Genomic DNA, 13,054 nt, shown 5'->3' on the forward strand with positions numbered 1-13,054 from the left:
AATAAGATCGTCTATCTAAGTCCCTGTGTTTGAAGGCCCTTAAAGAACCAACTGTCAATGCATGGGACATAAGAGATGGAGGTTCAATCCCTGTGTAGGGAAGCTCCCCTGAAGAAGGGCATCTCAGTCCACTCCAGTATTCTTGACAGGAGAATCCTATAGACAGAGGAGCCTGGTTGGTTACAGTCCATGGGATTACAGAGTTGGATGCAACTGAAGTGACTTAGCATACACAATCAGACCACATTCATTTCAAGAATAAAAGCCAAGATAAGCCATTCACCCCCAACACCTGGTATAAATGCCAATATCCATAGTGAATCCAGATGTGGGACAAAACATATGATGTTGAGCGATCCTTTGCTGATCTGAGGGGAAAATGACAGATCCTGGGAATGGGTATAGGCTGTGGGGAAGCCATAAGATAGAGAGGAAGCTAAAAGCTAAAACACCACCTTGATTAGATTTTCACTATGGGATAATCTACTATTTTTGTAATTATTTTATAGGTTTCTGTTATTCATATATTTTTTTTATTTCTGCAAGAAATTTGTCACAGTTTTGGGGAGATTTTTATATCTTGTCATTTTATTAATAAGAAATTATAATTTTTCTAGCTGTATTCCTTTATGTATGTTTTTAAAATGTATGCCTAAACATTTTTCTAGATTTTAATTGCCCTAAGCTTTGTGCATGTTATATTAAAAATTACACTATTTTTCCAATTATATAATTCATACTTTAATTCTTGGTAATTTATTTTTTTCATTTTTAAAATAGCTTCCTGAGGAGAAAACTTAGTTGCTGTATTTTAAGTTTTGTACATCTTTTGGCAAAACGGATTTTCTGTTTTTTGGATGTGATTCTTTCACTTTCATTCCATCATTATAAGAAGATATATTTATAATTTAGCATTAGTTTTCGTAGATGTCTGCTTTTATTGCATTGTCTTTAGGGAGAATGATTTGTAAGAAGGTAAATTTTGAAATTTGTTGACCTTTATTTTGTGACCTAATATATCATCAGATTTTCTTTATGGTTTCTGCGAATTGGAAAGAAAATTCAGTTATAGCTTTGTTGATTATAAAGTTATTTATATAAGTATTATATTAGTTATTCCAATCCTCAGTATTTTGCTTATATTTTGACTTGGTTTCTTGGTGTCAAAAATCAGCCTATAAGAGAATTCTATATTAAAGTTTTGCAGATGCAACTTAGCTGCATAATTTTTCAGGTCTTTAAAAAATAAATAAAACATAGATGAATTTTGACATTTTAAAATTTCATGTTTAATCTTTTACTTGAAAGATGATTTTATCAATTCACAAAAATGATAGATAAATATGGTGCTTAGATTTGTCCTGTAATCTTAGTTTTTATTTTATCCTTGCCTTCCTTTTCACATACTCACGCGGTTCCACATTTCAAAATTTAAAACTTTGATAGAGAATTTGTTTTGATAAATGCTTATGCTAATATTTAGATTATTTTTTCTTTAAATAGTTGGCCATCTGTATCAACCTATGATTAGCATTTTATTTTTTTGCATTGCTTTTCAATGGGTCTTTATATAATATTTATCCATTATATTTGTGTCTATTATTATTCACTCCCTGTATGTGCTCAGTCACTAAGACTAATTTGACCCTCTACAACTCTATGGACTATAGCCCACCAAGCTCCTCTGTTCATGGTATTTTCCAGGCAAGAATACTGGAGTGGGTTGCCATTTCCTCCTCCAGGAGATCTTCCTGATGTGCGGATTGAACCCACATCTCCTGCACTGGCAGGCGGATTCTTTACCACTGAGCCACTGGGGAAGCCCTTTACTATTCACTAAATTTTATTAATCTGCATAATTTTAAGCCAATGTCAAACATATCTAATTATTACAACTTTAATCATCTTGTTACTAATTTTTAAATAATTTTCTCATCTATCCAGTTATAATTTACTATTTATATAATATTTAAATTTTTCTTATTTAATGATTGTTATATAGATGCTTTGAGCTCAATTTAATAGATAAAAGAACATTTTCTGTTTATAATATTTACCACATTGAGTATTTATCTTCAAGAAAAAATTATGTTTCCATTCTTCATAGTTTTCTTTTTTTTATTTCTAGTTCAATTCAATTATCTAACCTAATCTTGCATACCCTAAAGTGTCACCTTCTTAACTATTGTTACTATAAATGTTTCTTTTCTATATTACATTCTTTTAAAAAGTGATTGCTGGTACTGAGTGATAGAGCATTTATTTTTCTTTGAAAATTAATATGTTCATTCAATATAGTTGTGTAATTATTTCAGAAATTTCTCAAAGTTTGTAGGCCCAGATTACAACATAGATTCAATTTAGATGATTTGTCAAATGAGTATGTTTAAAAAAAAAAAAGATGGAAAAAGAGATTGAAAATATTAATGTGACAAGTTTTCATTACAAAAAACAGAATTACAGAGATAGAGAAAGTTAGAACATGAAAGTGGATTTGAGTCTCAAAAAGATAGAAAGAATTTCTGTGAATGTAACTGACCTAAAAGAAAAAAAGGATTGATTAGAGATTTCTGAGGAGAATTTAGTGTCACATCAGGAGACACTAAGGAAGTAGGCAGAATGGGAACTGCTTTTCCAGGAATTTGGTTGACTCATCTCTAGACACAATGAAGTTACCAAGCATGATAGAACAGTTTGGAGGATACAAGAAGGCTGTCTCCTCAGTTTCTGAATGTTACCTTGAATTATTCCCATGGGTTTTACAGATGCCAAATTAAATCTTGTAACAAAATCATATTACTGCATATTTCTTTCCAATTACCTTACATCTTTTGTATTTCTCTACTTTATTTTTTGGGGCTCCAAAATCACTGCAGATGGTGATTGCAGCCATGAAATTAAAAGACGCTTACTCCTTGGAAGAAAACTTATGACCAACCTAGATAGCATATTGAAAAGCAGAGACATTGCCAACAAAGGTCCGTCTAGTCAAGGCTATGGTTTTTCCTGTGGTCATGTATGGATGTGAGAGTTGGACTGTGAAGAAGGCTGAGGGCTGAAGAATTGATGCTTTTGAAGTGTGGTGTTGGAGAAGACTCTTGAGAGTCCCTTGGACTGCAAGGAGATCCAACCAGTCCATTCTGAAGGAGATCAGCCCTGGGATTTCTTTTGGAAGGAATGATGCTAAAGCGGAAACTCCAGTACTTTGGCCACCTCATGTGAAGAGTTGATCACTGGAAAATACTCTGATGCTGGGAGGGATTGGGGGCAGGAGGAGAAGGGGGTGACAGAGGATGAGATGGCTGGATGGCATCACTGACTTGATGGACGTGAGTCTGAGTAAACTCCGGGAGTTGATGATGGACAGGGAGGCCTGGCGTGCTGCAATTCATGGAATCACAAAGAGTCGGAAACGACTGAGCAACTGAACTGAACTGAACTGAGACAAATTGTACTGAAAAACTATCATCATCATCATTATATGCCCAGTGTTTTTAATAGAACACATCTACTCTAATATTTCATGAATTTTCCAAACACATTTCATTGTTTATTATTATTTTTAGTAAGGAGAAAATATATTCAGACATTTATTTTATAATGTGTAATTGTGTCTGGGAACTGAATAGTCAGAGAAGACTTATGATGGGCTAGATTGAGGACTATTTTAAAAAATGAAACTAGTCTTTACATTTTCTCACCATATAAATTCTACATGTATAGGGGAACAGTATGGATTTTTCTTAGCAATAGAGCTACCATATAATCCTACATTGCCACTCTTGGGTATATATCCAGAAAATGATCTGAAAGGATACACACACCCCAGTGTGCATTGCAGCACTGTTCTCAATAACCAAAACATTAAAACAATCTAAATGTCCATTGACAGAGGAATTGATAGAGATATGGTACATATATACAATGGAATATAACTCAGTCATTATAGAGAATGAAATAATACCATTTTCAGCAATATGGATGGACCTACAGAGTCCATACTGAATGCATGAGATCAGACAGAGAAAGAGAGTTCATACTGAATGAAGTAAGTCTGACAGAAAAAGATAAACATCATGTGACAGTCCTTATATGGGAAGTCTAAAAAGAAATGATACAACTGAATTTGCTTACAAAAGAGAACCAAACTCACAGACTTAGAAAGGGAACTTAAAGTTCCCAAGGAAGAAGGAGTAGGGGGAAGAGACAGTTTGGGATTGATATGTACACACTGCTATATTTAAAATGGATAACTAACAAGGATCTACTTGTAGCACAGGTTACTCTACTCAATATTATGTAACAAATGGGAAAAGGGTTTGAAAAAGAATAGATATATGTATATGTATAAGTGAATCAGTTGGCTGTACAACTGAAGCTATCACATCATTGTTAATAATACTTCAATATAAAGTAACAAGTGAAAAATAAATTATATATAATTTTATGCAGAAATACACATGTAAATTATATAAATACATATATGTGTGTGTGAACTATGCAGTATGACCTCCTCTGCTTCATTGTTGTCCACTCTTAATGCATGGAGAAAGTACACAGACATACATGTTTGCATGTATACAGTTAAATCTATATACATATATATATATAATCAACACAAAACTTGTGTTTCTTATTTGTTTTGGCAACTGACTTTAAACTTCAAGACAAATAAAATGGTAGGTCAATTATGAAATAGTCTAACATAATGACATAATTCACCAAATTGATTGCTGTTCAATTAAAGAATCCATCACTTTGTGCAATTTATTTTATTAAATTGTCACTAAACTGTCCAATTTGCTTATTTCAGTTTATTTATTTGAACACTGTTAGAGAATGTTTTCTAAAATTCATAAACATTGGAAACCAAGGTCAAATCACCATTATAACAAAATAGAAGACATCAGGTTTATAACTGGCAAAATATCTCCTGTGCTATCCTAAAATGTACCTCCCTGTCACAGATTGTGAATTATGTCATTTAGAAATTATTGAAAAATAACACAAATATCAATAGGGAAAATGTTAAAATGCCAAGTTACATTAACAAGAAAATATTACACTGCATATATAAAGTTGAAATGTTTTCAAGTGGTGTAAATATATTTAATTTCAAATATTACTGGCTCAGATATAAAATAATAAAGTAAAAATGTATATAGTATTTAAGTATAGAGCATATCTTTGATAATTTATAAGCAACATTTTTGCATAATTTTCTTTTGAAATAACTTGAACTAAAAAGGATAAAGCATCATTCAGATCTGAATGAGGATAAACAACATATCCCTTCTCCCTTCAACTGCATCTGTTTATCCTGCAATGCTCTCAAATAAGAGTCTCAGGAATCCAAGAACTATCCCCTGATTTTGGCTCAGAAACATAGATTGTCTGGATGAAAGAGGATTCAGGTTTTAGCAAAATCGGCAGTGTACTTGAAGATTAGCCATGAGCTTCAAATACATGCCAACAGCAGCAGCTGGCCTTTAAAAGACTCACATGTTCATTTCATTTCTGCTCATTGATTTATCTAAAATGAGTGAAGAAGAATAAACAATAAGAAAAGGAGGACATGAGTATATTACAGTGTTTTTCACTGTTCTGGAGTTAAATTTTTTTGTCATTTAAGGGTCAGTAAGTTTTCATGTAATAGTGAATATTTGGGACCATATCTTAGAAACTTTCTCAAACAATAGTCTTCACATATTATGTACTATGTGTATGTATGTACATATGTGTGTATGTAAGCATGTTGGTATATGCCATACAAGTATGTGAAGGGGAGAAGGAAAAGGCAACCCACTCCAATAGTCTTGCCTGGAAAATCCCATGGACAGAGGAGCCTGGTAGTCTACAGTCCATGGAGATCGCAAAGAGGCAGACACGACTGAGCAACTTTCACATACACATATACATACACATGAACATAGATATATGCATACACATACATATATATATACACATGCATATATACACAAACATCATTGAAAGTTTACAATTAATATGAAAAGTAGAAGCAATGTATTAAAAAATACATAATTTGCTGTCTCTCTTGACTATATATCAAGATTACATAGCTACCTATATGTAGAGGTGCTGATAAGTAACTGTGATAGCTGGCTATTAGCACTATTTTAATACCATATGTAAGAATCCAAGGTGGCACCATCAGTAAAGAATTTGCCTACCAATGCAGGAAACACAAGGGGTGTTGGTTCAATCCCTGGGTCAGGAATACCCCCTAGAGGAAGAAATGGCAACCCACTCCAATATTCTTGACTGGAAAATCCCATGTAGCCTGGCTGGCTACAGTCAATGGGATAAAAAAAAAAAAAAAAAGCCAGACACAAGTTAATGACTAAACAACAACAACAAAGATCACTCTAGCAATGATAGCTATCCAACAGTGGATGGAAGGTTTTGGGACATAAGCCTAGAGACCTAGAGACGCAGAAGGATGTGACTGGGGACTGTCCTGGGGCTTCAAAGGGACACCTCTGTAGCTAAGCATGTTTAGAGAAAATCTGTAAAAAATATGTGGCATTTCATTTCTGAAGATGGGAAGGGTTTATAAGAGAGTTCACTCAATTGTTTGTAATAGCCTAAACACCTTTTTTCAATCTCCCTTGACATTATACTTCCAAATGATATCATTCAATTTGCATAAAAGTTCTTCCAAATGGCAATGTGTTGTCTTAAGAAACAGAAAATATGGAAATTCAAGAAGATATCTACAGCATGTTTTGCAAATCTGTGAGTTGAATAAATTTTGAAATCATTAAAAATAAAGTGAGAAAATTTCCTCTTCTCACAGGATCTATCATTATGGGAACATCTGGCATTTGGAAAACAGATATTAAAATAAAATTCATGAAATTTTCCAATATTGTGCACATTATATAATTGATCTTTTTAAGCAGATTTTTCAAGTTAGCTGTTCTTGTTTTCCTCTCAAAACATATTTTATATGACCAAAACTTTCTATGTTATATTAAAATATTTTAATAAGAAAATTATAGTATGGTTTTTAAAGAAAATTAAAAGTATAATAACTTCATGGTTTAAGAAATTATTTAAGACAAGTAAAAAATATACATCATATTCCCAGGAAGGAAGTAATCTAAAATATCTCCACCAGATTACATCTTTTATCTTCTTGGAGAAGCAGCTGTGTGTTGTCATGTATCTGTACTGTTTGAAAAATAAAATGCATAATTAGCAGTTATTAAGACAGTAAGGTTATTCTGTGCACATGCCAGTCTTCTTGATGTCCCCATGCAAGGGAATTCTTGCCTCATAGTAAAAACAGAAGCAACGTTTTATTTTAATGTCCATGAAAGACCATGTCCAATCATAATTTAGAGTGAGTTTTCTTCAAAGTCCTTAATTACAGGTCACTTCAGTGGTGCAGCAGATGGTAGAATGTAAAGTGGATAACAAGACACAAAGACAGGTACCAGCGAGTTTGAGGGAATTTCTTCTAAGATGTCAGTCTTAGCATTTGGTGACATTGGGACTCCCAGGGCAAGATCATGGGTGGAGTCAGTGCTAATCTTAAATCACTTAAGAACTGATAATTGCCTTAATTCTAACAATCAAGGGGTGTTAGTTATCACCTTGAGTAAAAAGTATACAGAGTTGTCTTTTGTAAACAAAGTACTATTTCTCATTTTTTATAAATTTTTATTAGCAATCAACAACTTAAAATATATGTCTGGTAAACCAAAAATAAAGAAATGAAACAAAATATTTGGAGAACTTAATTTGTATTAGCTAGGACATTATTAAACACATCAGTGTAAACCAGTATATATATTTTTATAATTCATACAGGAAAATATCTCATGATCTCTTTAAAATCCATTTCTGTTGGTTTGACTATCCTTGGAGATGAAAGGAAGATAGAGGCTAGGTTGTCACTGCTTTGAATGGAAGGACCCAAGTGCCCCTGGGATCTAGTAATAGCTTATTTTAAAATTCTAGAACTCGTCTACACCAAGATCACCAAACCAGTTTAAATACAATAAAAAAGAGTCTACAAGGAAAAAATAAAATAAAATAAAGTTAGATACTAGACTTGGGGGAAAAGATTCCTTAAGCAAAAGCAAAGCCAATAACAACCAGAACAGAAATACAGCAGAACGCTTTAAAATTTTTCTTATTTGCTACAGTGGATTAAATGGAGCTCCATTAACTAACCATGTCTAAAACTTTGAGAGTGAACTATTGTCTGGCATGATTGAGGAATTTTGTAATGCTCCAAATTTCACTAGAGTAGCACTCAACACTTCAGCACAATAGTATGTATAAATACAAAATTACAAACTAGGTAGTTCTTTTGTGTTTTAGAAATAAGAACCTAGACTCTGCAGCATGTTCTTTTTGTTTGGAATTGACTTTTTCCCCCCCAAAGTCAAAGAGTAACATTATGTTCAAACAATAGTGACAATACTAACAAACAAAATGTGTTTATAACCTCAGGAAAAAAGCTACTAATAATTATTTAAATATTTTATCACTGCTGCTACTGCTACTGCTAAGTTGCTTCAGTCATGTCCGACTCTGTGCAACCCCAGATACGGCAGCCCACCAGGCTCCCCCCGTCCCTGGGACTCTCCAGGCAAAAACACTGGAGTGGGCTGCCATTTCCTTCTCCAATGCATGAAAGTGAAAAGTGAAAGTGAAGTCTCTCAGTCAGGTTCGACTCTCAGCGACCCCATGGACTGCAGCCTACCAGGCTCCTCCATCCATGGGATTTTCCAGGCAAGAGTACTGGAGTGGGGTGCCACTAAAAGTGGCATAATTGGGCTTAGAGAGGTAAGCAAATTAGATAGACCAAATAGATACCTTTAGGAAAAATACCTTAAACAAAAAGCAAACAAAAAAGACTCCATTTTCCTACTTTAGTCATACATTAAATTGATTTTAAAACAATGACATTATTGTGTTTTTATCTTTGATTAATATTCCTTTAAGAAAAGCACAGGACAAAGGACAAGGAAAACTTTTTTTCCCTTTAATTAGGAAGAAAAGTGAAGTTGGTCAGTTGTGTCCGACTCTTTGCGACCCCATGGACTGTAGCCTACCAGACTTCTCAGTTCATGGGATTTTCCAGGCAAGAGTACTGGAGTGGGTTGCCGTTCCCTTCTCCAGGGAATCTTCCCAACCCAGGGATTGAACCCGCATCTCCTATATTATAGGCAGATGCTCTACCCTCTTAGCCACCAGGTAAGCCTAATTAGGAAGAAAGTATTGCCTAAGTCTCACAGTTTATTGCTAAGTGTGAGGATATTTAGTAGTAAGGACCAATCAAAGGGAAAAAAAAAAAAACCTACCTTGGCAAACTACAGTGCAACTGATTTAATACACACACACACACACACACACACACATAATATACATATATAATAATTCTTTTTTATATTCCAATTACAGATAATGCAAATTTCATTAAATGTATTAGAATTCGGTTAACTTAAAACATTGTCCTGGTCTTATTATCTCAGAAAACTCAGGAATGCAATAGAGATAGAAAGAAATGATGACTTTTTCCTTCTTCTCTTATAGATTCTTTGGCTAGTCTGATAAATGATGTAAGACAGATTAATGAAAGAAAAACACATTTAATTTAATTCTGTACATATAAGAAGCTCAAGGACAGTCAGGTTTATTTGGCATCCTCCGCTAAGGAGAAGGGGGTGGGGCCTGGGGCTTCAAAGGCAAGTCCATTGGCAGCAAAATAAAAATGCTTTTCCTGCTCTCTTCAGGTTATCCCAATGTCACCTACCATGAGCAACAAAGTCTCCGGAGACACCACCTAGGAGGCCGTGCAGAAAGTCGTTCAGGGGTACCAGTGTGGGAAGTGGAAGCTTTTGGAGACAGTGGAGCTTCAGGTCAGTCTGAAGAACTATGACCTTCAGAAGGACAAATGCTTTTGGGACATGTAAGGAAAGTTATGACCAACCTAGATAGCATATTGAAAAGCAGAGACAGTACTTTGCCAGCAATGGTCCATTTAGTCAAGGCTATGGTTTTTCCAGTGGTCATGTATGGACGTGAGAGTTGGACTGTGAAGAAAGCTGAGTGTCAAAGAATTGATTCTTTTGAACTGTGGAGTTGGAGAAGACTCTTGAGAGTCCCTTGGACTGCAAGGAAATCCAACCAGTCCATCCTAAAGGAGATCAGTTCTGGGTGTTCATTGGAAGGACTGATGCTGAAACTGAAACTCCAGTACTTTGGCCACCTCATGCAAAGAGTTGACTCATTGGAAAAGACCCTGATGCTGGGAGGGGTTGGGGACAGAAGAAGAAGGAGACAACATAGGATGAGATGGCTGGATGGCATCACTGACTCGATGGACGTGAGTTTGGTGAACTCTGGGAGTTCGTGATGGACAGAGAGGCCTGGCGTGCTGCAATTCATGAGATCACAAAGATTCGGACACTACTGAGCAACTCAACTGGACTGAGCTGAAGATTAAGTCTGCTACATGCCTCAGGTCCTCTGCATGTGTTCTGGGGACCAGAACCACTATGACGAGGCCAAGGCTATGGATATTCCCCACATGGACATGGTTAGACACTGAAGAAACCCAACAAGAATAAGAAACTGGTCAAGAAGATGGCCAAGAAGTATGACAACTTTTTTGTTTCAGAGTCTGATCAAATAGATCCCACATATTCTCGGTAGAAACCTGAATAAGTCTGGCAAGTTTCCTTCCTTGCTGACCCACAATGAGAACGTGGTGGCCAAAGCTGATTAAATGAAGTCCACCATCAAGTTCTAGATAAAGAGTGCTGTGTCTGGCCGTAGCTTTGGGCCACACAAAGATGACAGATGATGTAGAAAATCCACTTAGCTTTCAAATTCTTGGTGCCACTGCTCAAGAAAACTTGGCAGAAGGTCTGGGTTTTGAACATTAAGAACACCATGGGGAAAGCCCAGTGCCTGTACTAAGGTACAAGCTTAATAAACCATACTTCCACCATTTATAAAACAACAACAAAAACAACAATAACATAATTTTCCTGCCATGAAGACATAATGGGACACAGAGAAAGCTTTGAAAAAAGATGTGTTCCTAAATTCTACCCAGACTATCAAAACCAGCTTATAATCATTGTAGTTATCTCTGGTGATTACTCTCTTCTTGGTATAAACCCTCCCTCTAAATTCTTATACACAGTTAAGTAAACTTCCAGACTCTTTAGTCTCTTAAAACTAATCAGCCCAAAATAATGCTCATAACACAGAGACATATTTGGGGTGGCAGATTTTGCTCCCCTACAAGATTCATATGGTCCTAAATTTGCATGTACCTTACAGTTCTTATTTTATTAAGATATTATAAAATTTCTGTCAAATTAAAAGTATCAAATAATGCAAACACTTTGAAAAAGAATCACTAATCATGTCTCAAAACTAAAATTAAAATTTTACTAGATAGATTTTCATGTTAATACTAATCTGGCAAAGAAATCTCTGTTACAGAAAAATATTACATAAAGCCACAGAGATAACAATAAATAAATACAGTTGCTATCTGTATGCAGGCCAGGAAGCAACAGTTAGAACAGGACATGGAACAACAGACTGGTTCCAAACAGGAAAAGGAGTACATCAAGGCTGTATATTGTCACCCTGCTTATTTAACTTCTATGCAGAGTACATCATGAGAAACGCTGGACTGGAGGAAACACAAGCTGGAATCAAGATTGCTGGGAGAAATATCAATAACCTCAGATATGCAGATGACACCACCCTTATGGCAGAAAGTGAAGAGGAACTAAAAAGCCTTTTGAGGAAAGTAAAAGAGGAGAGTGAAAAAGTTGGCTTAAAGCTCAACACTCAGAAAACAAAGATCATGGCATACGGTCCCATCACTCCATGGGAAATAGATGGAGAAACAGTGGAAACAGTGTCAGACTTTATTTTGGGGGGCTCCAAAATCACTGCAGATGGTTACTGCAACCATGAAATTAAAAGACGCTTACTCCTTGGAAGAAAAGTTATGACCAACCTATATAGCATATTCAAAAGCAGAGACATTACTTTGCCGACTAAGGTCCATCTAGTCAAGGCTATGGTTTTTCCTGTGGTCATGTATGGATGTGAGAGTTGGACTGTGAACAAGGCTGAGCGCTGAAGAATTGATGCTTTTGAACCGTTGTGTTAGAGAAGACTCTTGAGAGTCCCTTGGACTGCAAGGAGATCCAACCAGTCCATTCTGAAGGAGATCAACCCTGGGATTTCTTTGGAAGGAATGATGCTAAAGCTGAAACTCCAATACTTTGGTCACCTCATGCGAAGAGTGACTCATTGGAAAAAACTTCGATGCTGGGAGGGATTTGGGGCAGGAGAAGAAGGGGAAGACAGAGGATGAGATGGCTGGATGGCATCACAGACTCAATGGATGTGAGTCTGAGTGAACTCCGGGAGTTGGTGATGGATAGGGAGGCCTGGGGTGCTGCGATTCATGGGGTCGCAAAGAGTCGGACACGACTGAGCGACTGAATTGAACTGAACTGAACTGAACTGCTGCCTAGGAGAGACATTCAGCACCTCTGCATTGGTAAAGCTCTCCCACATACTATGAGGACTTCCCTGGTGGTCCAGTGGTTAAGAATCAATGCAATGCAGGGGATAAGGGTGTGTTTCCCTGGTAAGTGAACTAAGATCCCACATGCCATAGACCTAAGCCTGCATGTCACAACTAGAATCTATGTGAGCCACAATGAAAGAAAGTGCGTAAAGCAAAGAAGATCCCTCATGCAGTCAAAAATAAATAAATAAATAGCCATTAAAAAGAAGACACACTGTTTAAGAGCAGTATTTATTCTGATTGGCCTGTGCTTTTTCTGAAATAGTTGTTAGCTATTTTGAATATCTTTGCTGATTTTGGCAAACTGTTACCATGGATTGAATTTCAATGTGTAGGCTGCCATATCCTGCTAGTTCAAGAAGTTAAGCACTGGGTCTGTGAGTGGCTCTATACTGTGGTCAACTAGGGGGATAATCCTCTTGACCACATAAGGAGAGTTTATACTTGAAT

The 13,054-nt window shown here is 35.9% G+C and overlaps 1 pseudogene; it reads left to right on the forward strand.

The window, feature by feature from the left end:
• Positions 1-9,791: 9,791 nt before the first annotated feature.
• LOC101117877 (large ribosomal subunit protein uL1-like) lies at positions 9,792-10,959 on the forward strand (annotated as a pseudogene).
• Positions 10,960-13,054: the final 2,095 nt, after the last annotated feature.

Source organism: Ovis aries, chromosome 16, assembly GCF_016772045.2.
Source record: "Ovis aries strain OAR_USU_Benz2616 breed Rambouillet chromosome 16, ARS-UI_Ramb_v3.0, whole genome shotgun sequence".
Taxonomy (NCBI): Eukaryota; Metazoa; Chordata; class Mammalia; order Artiodactyla; family Bovidae; genus Ovis; species Ovis aries.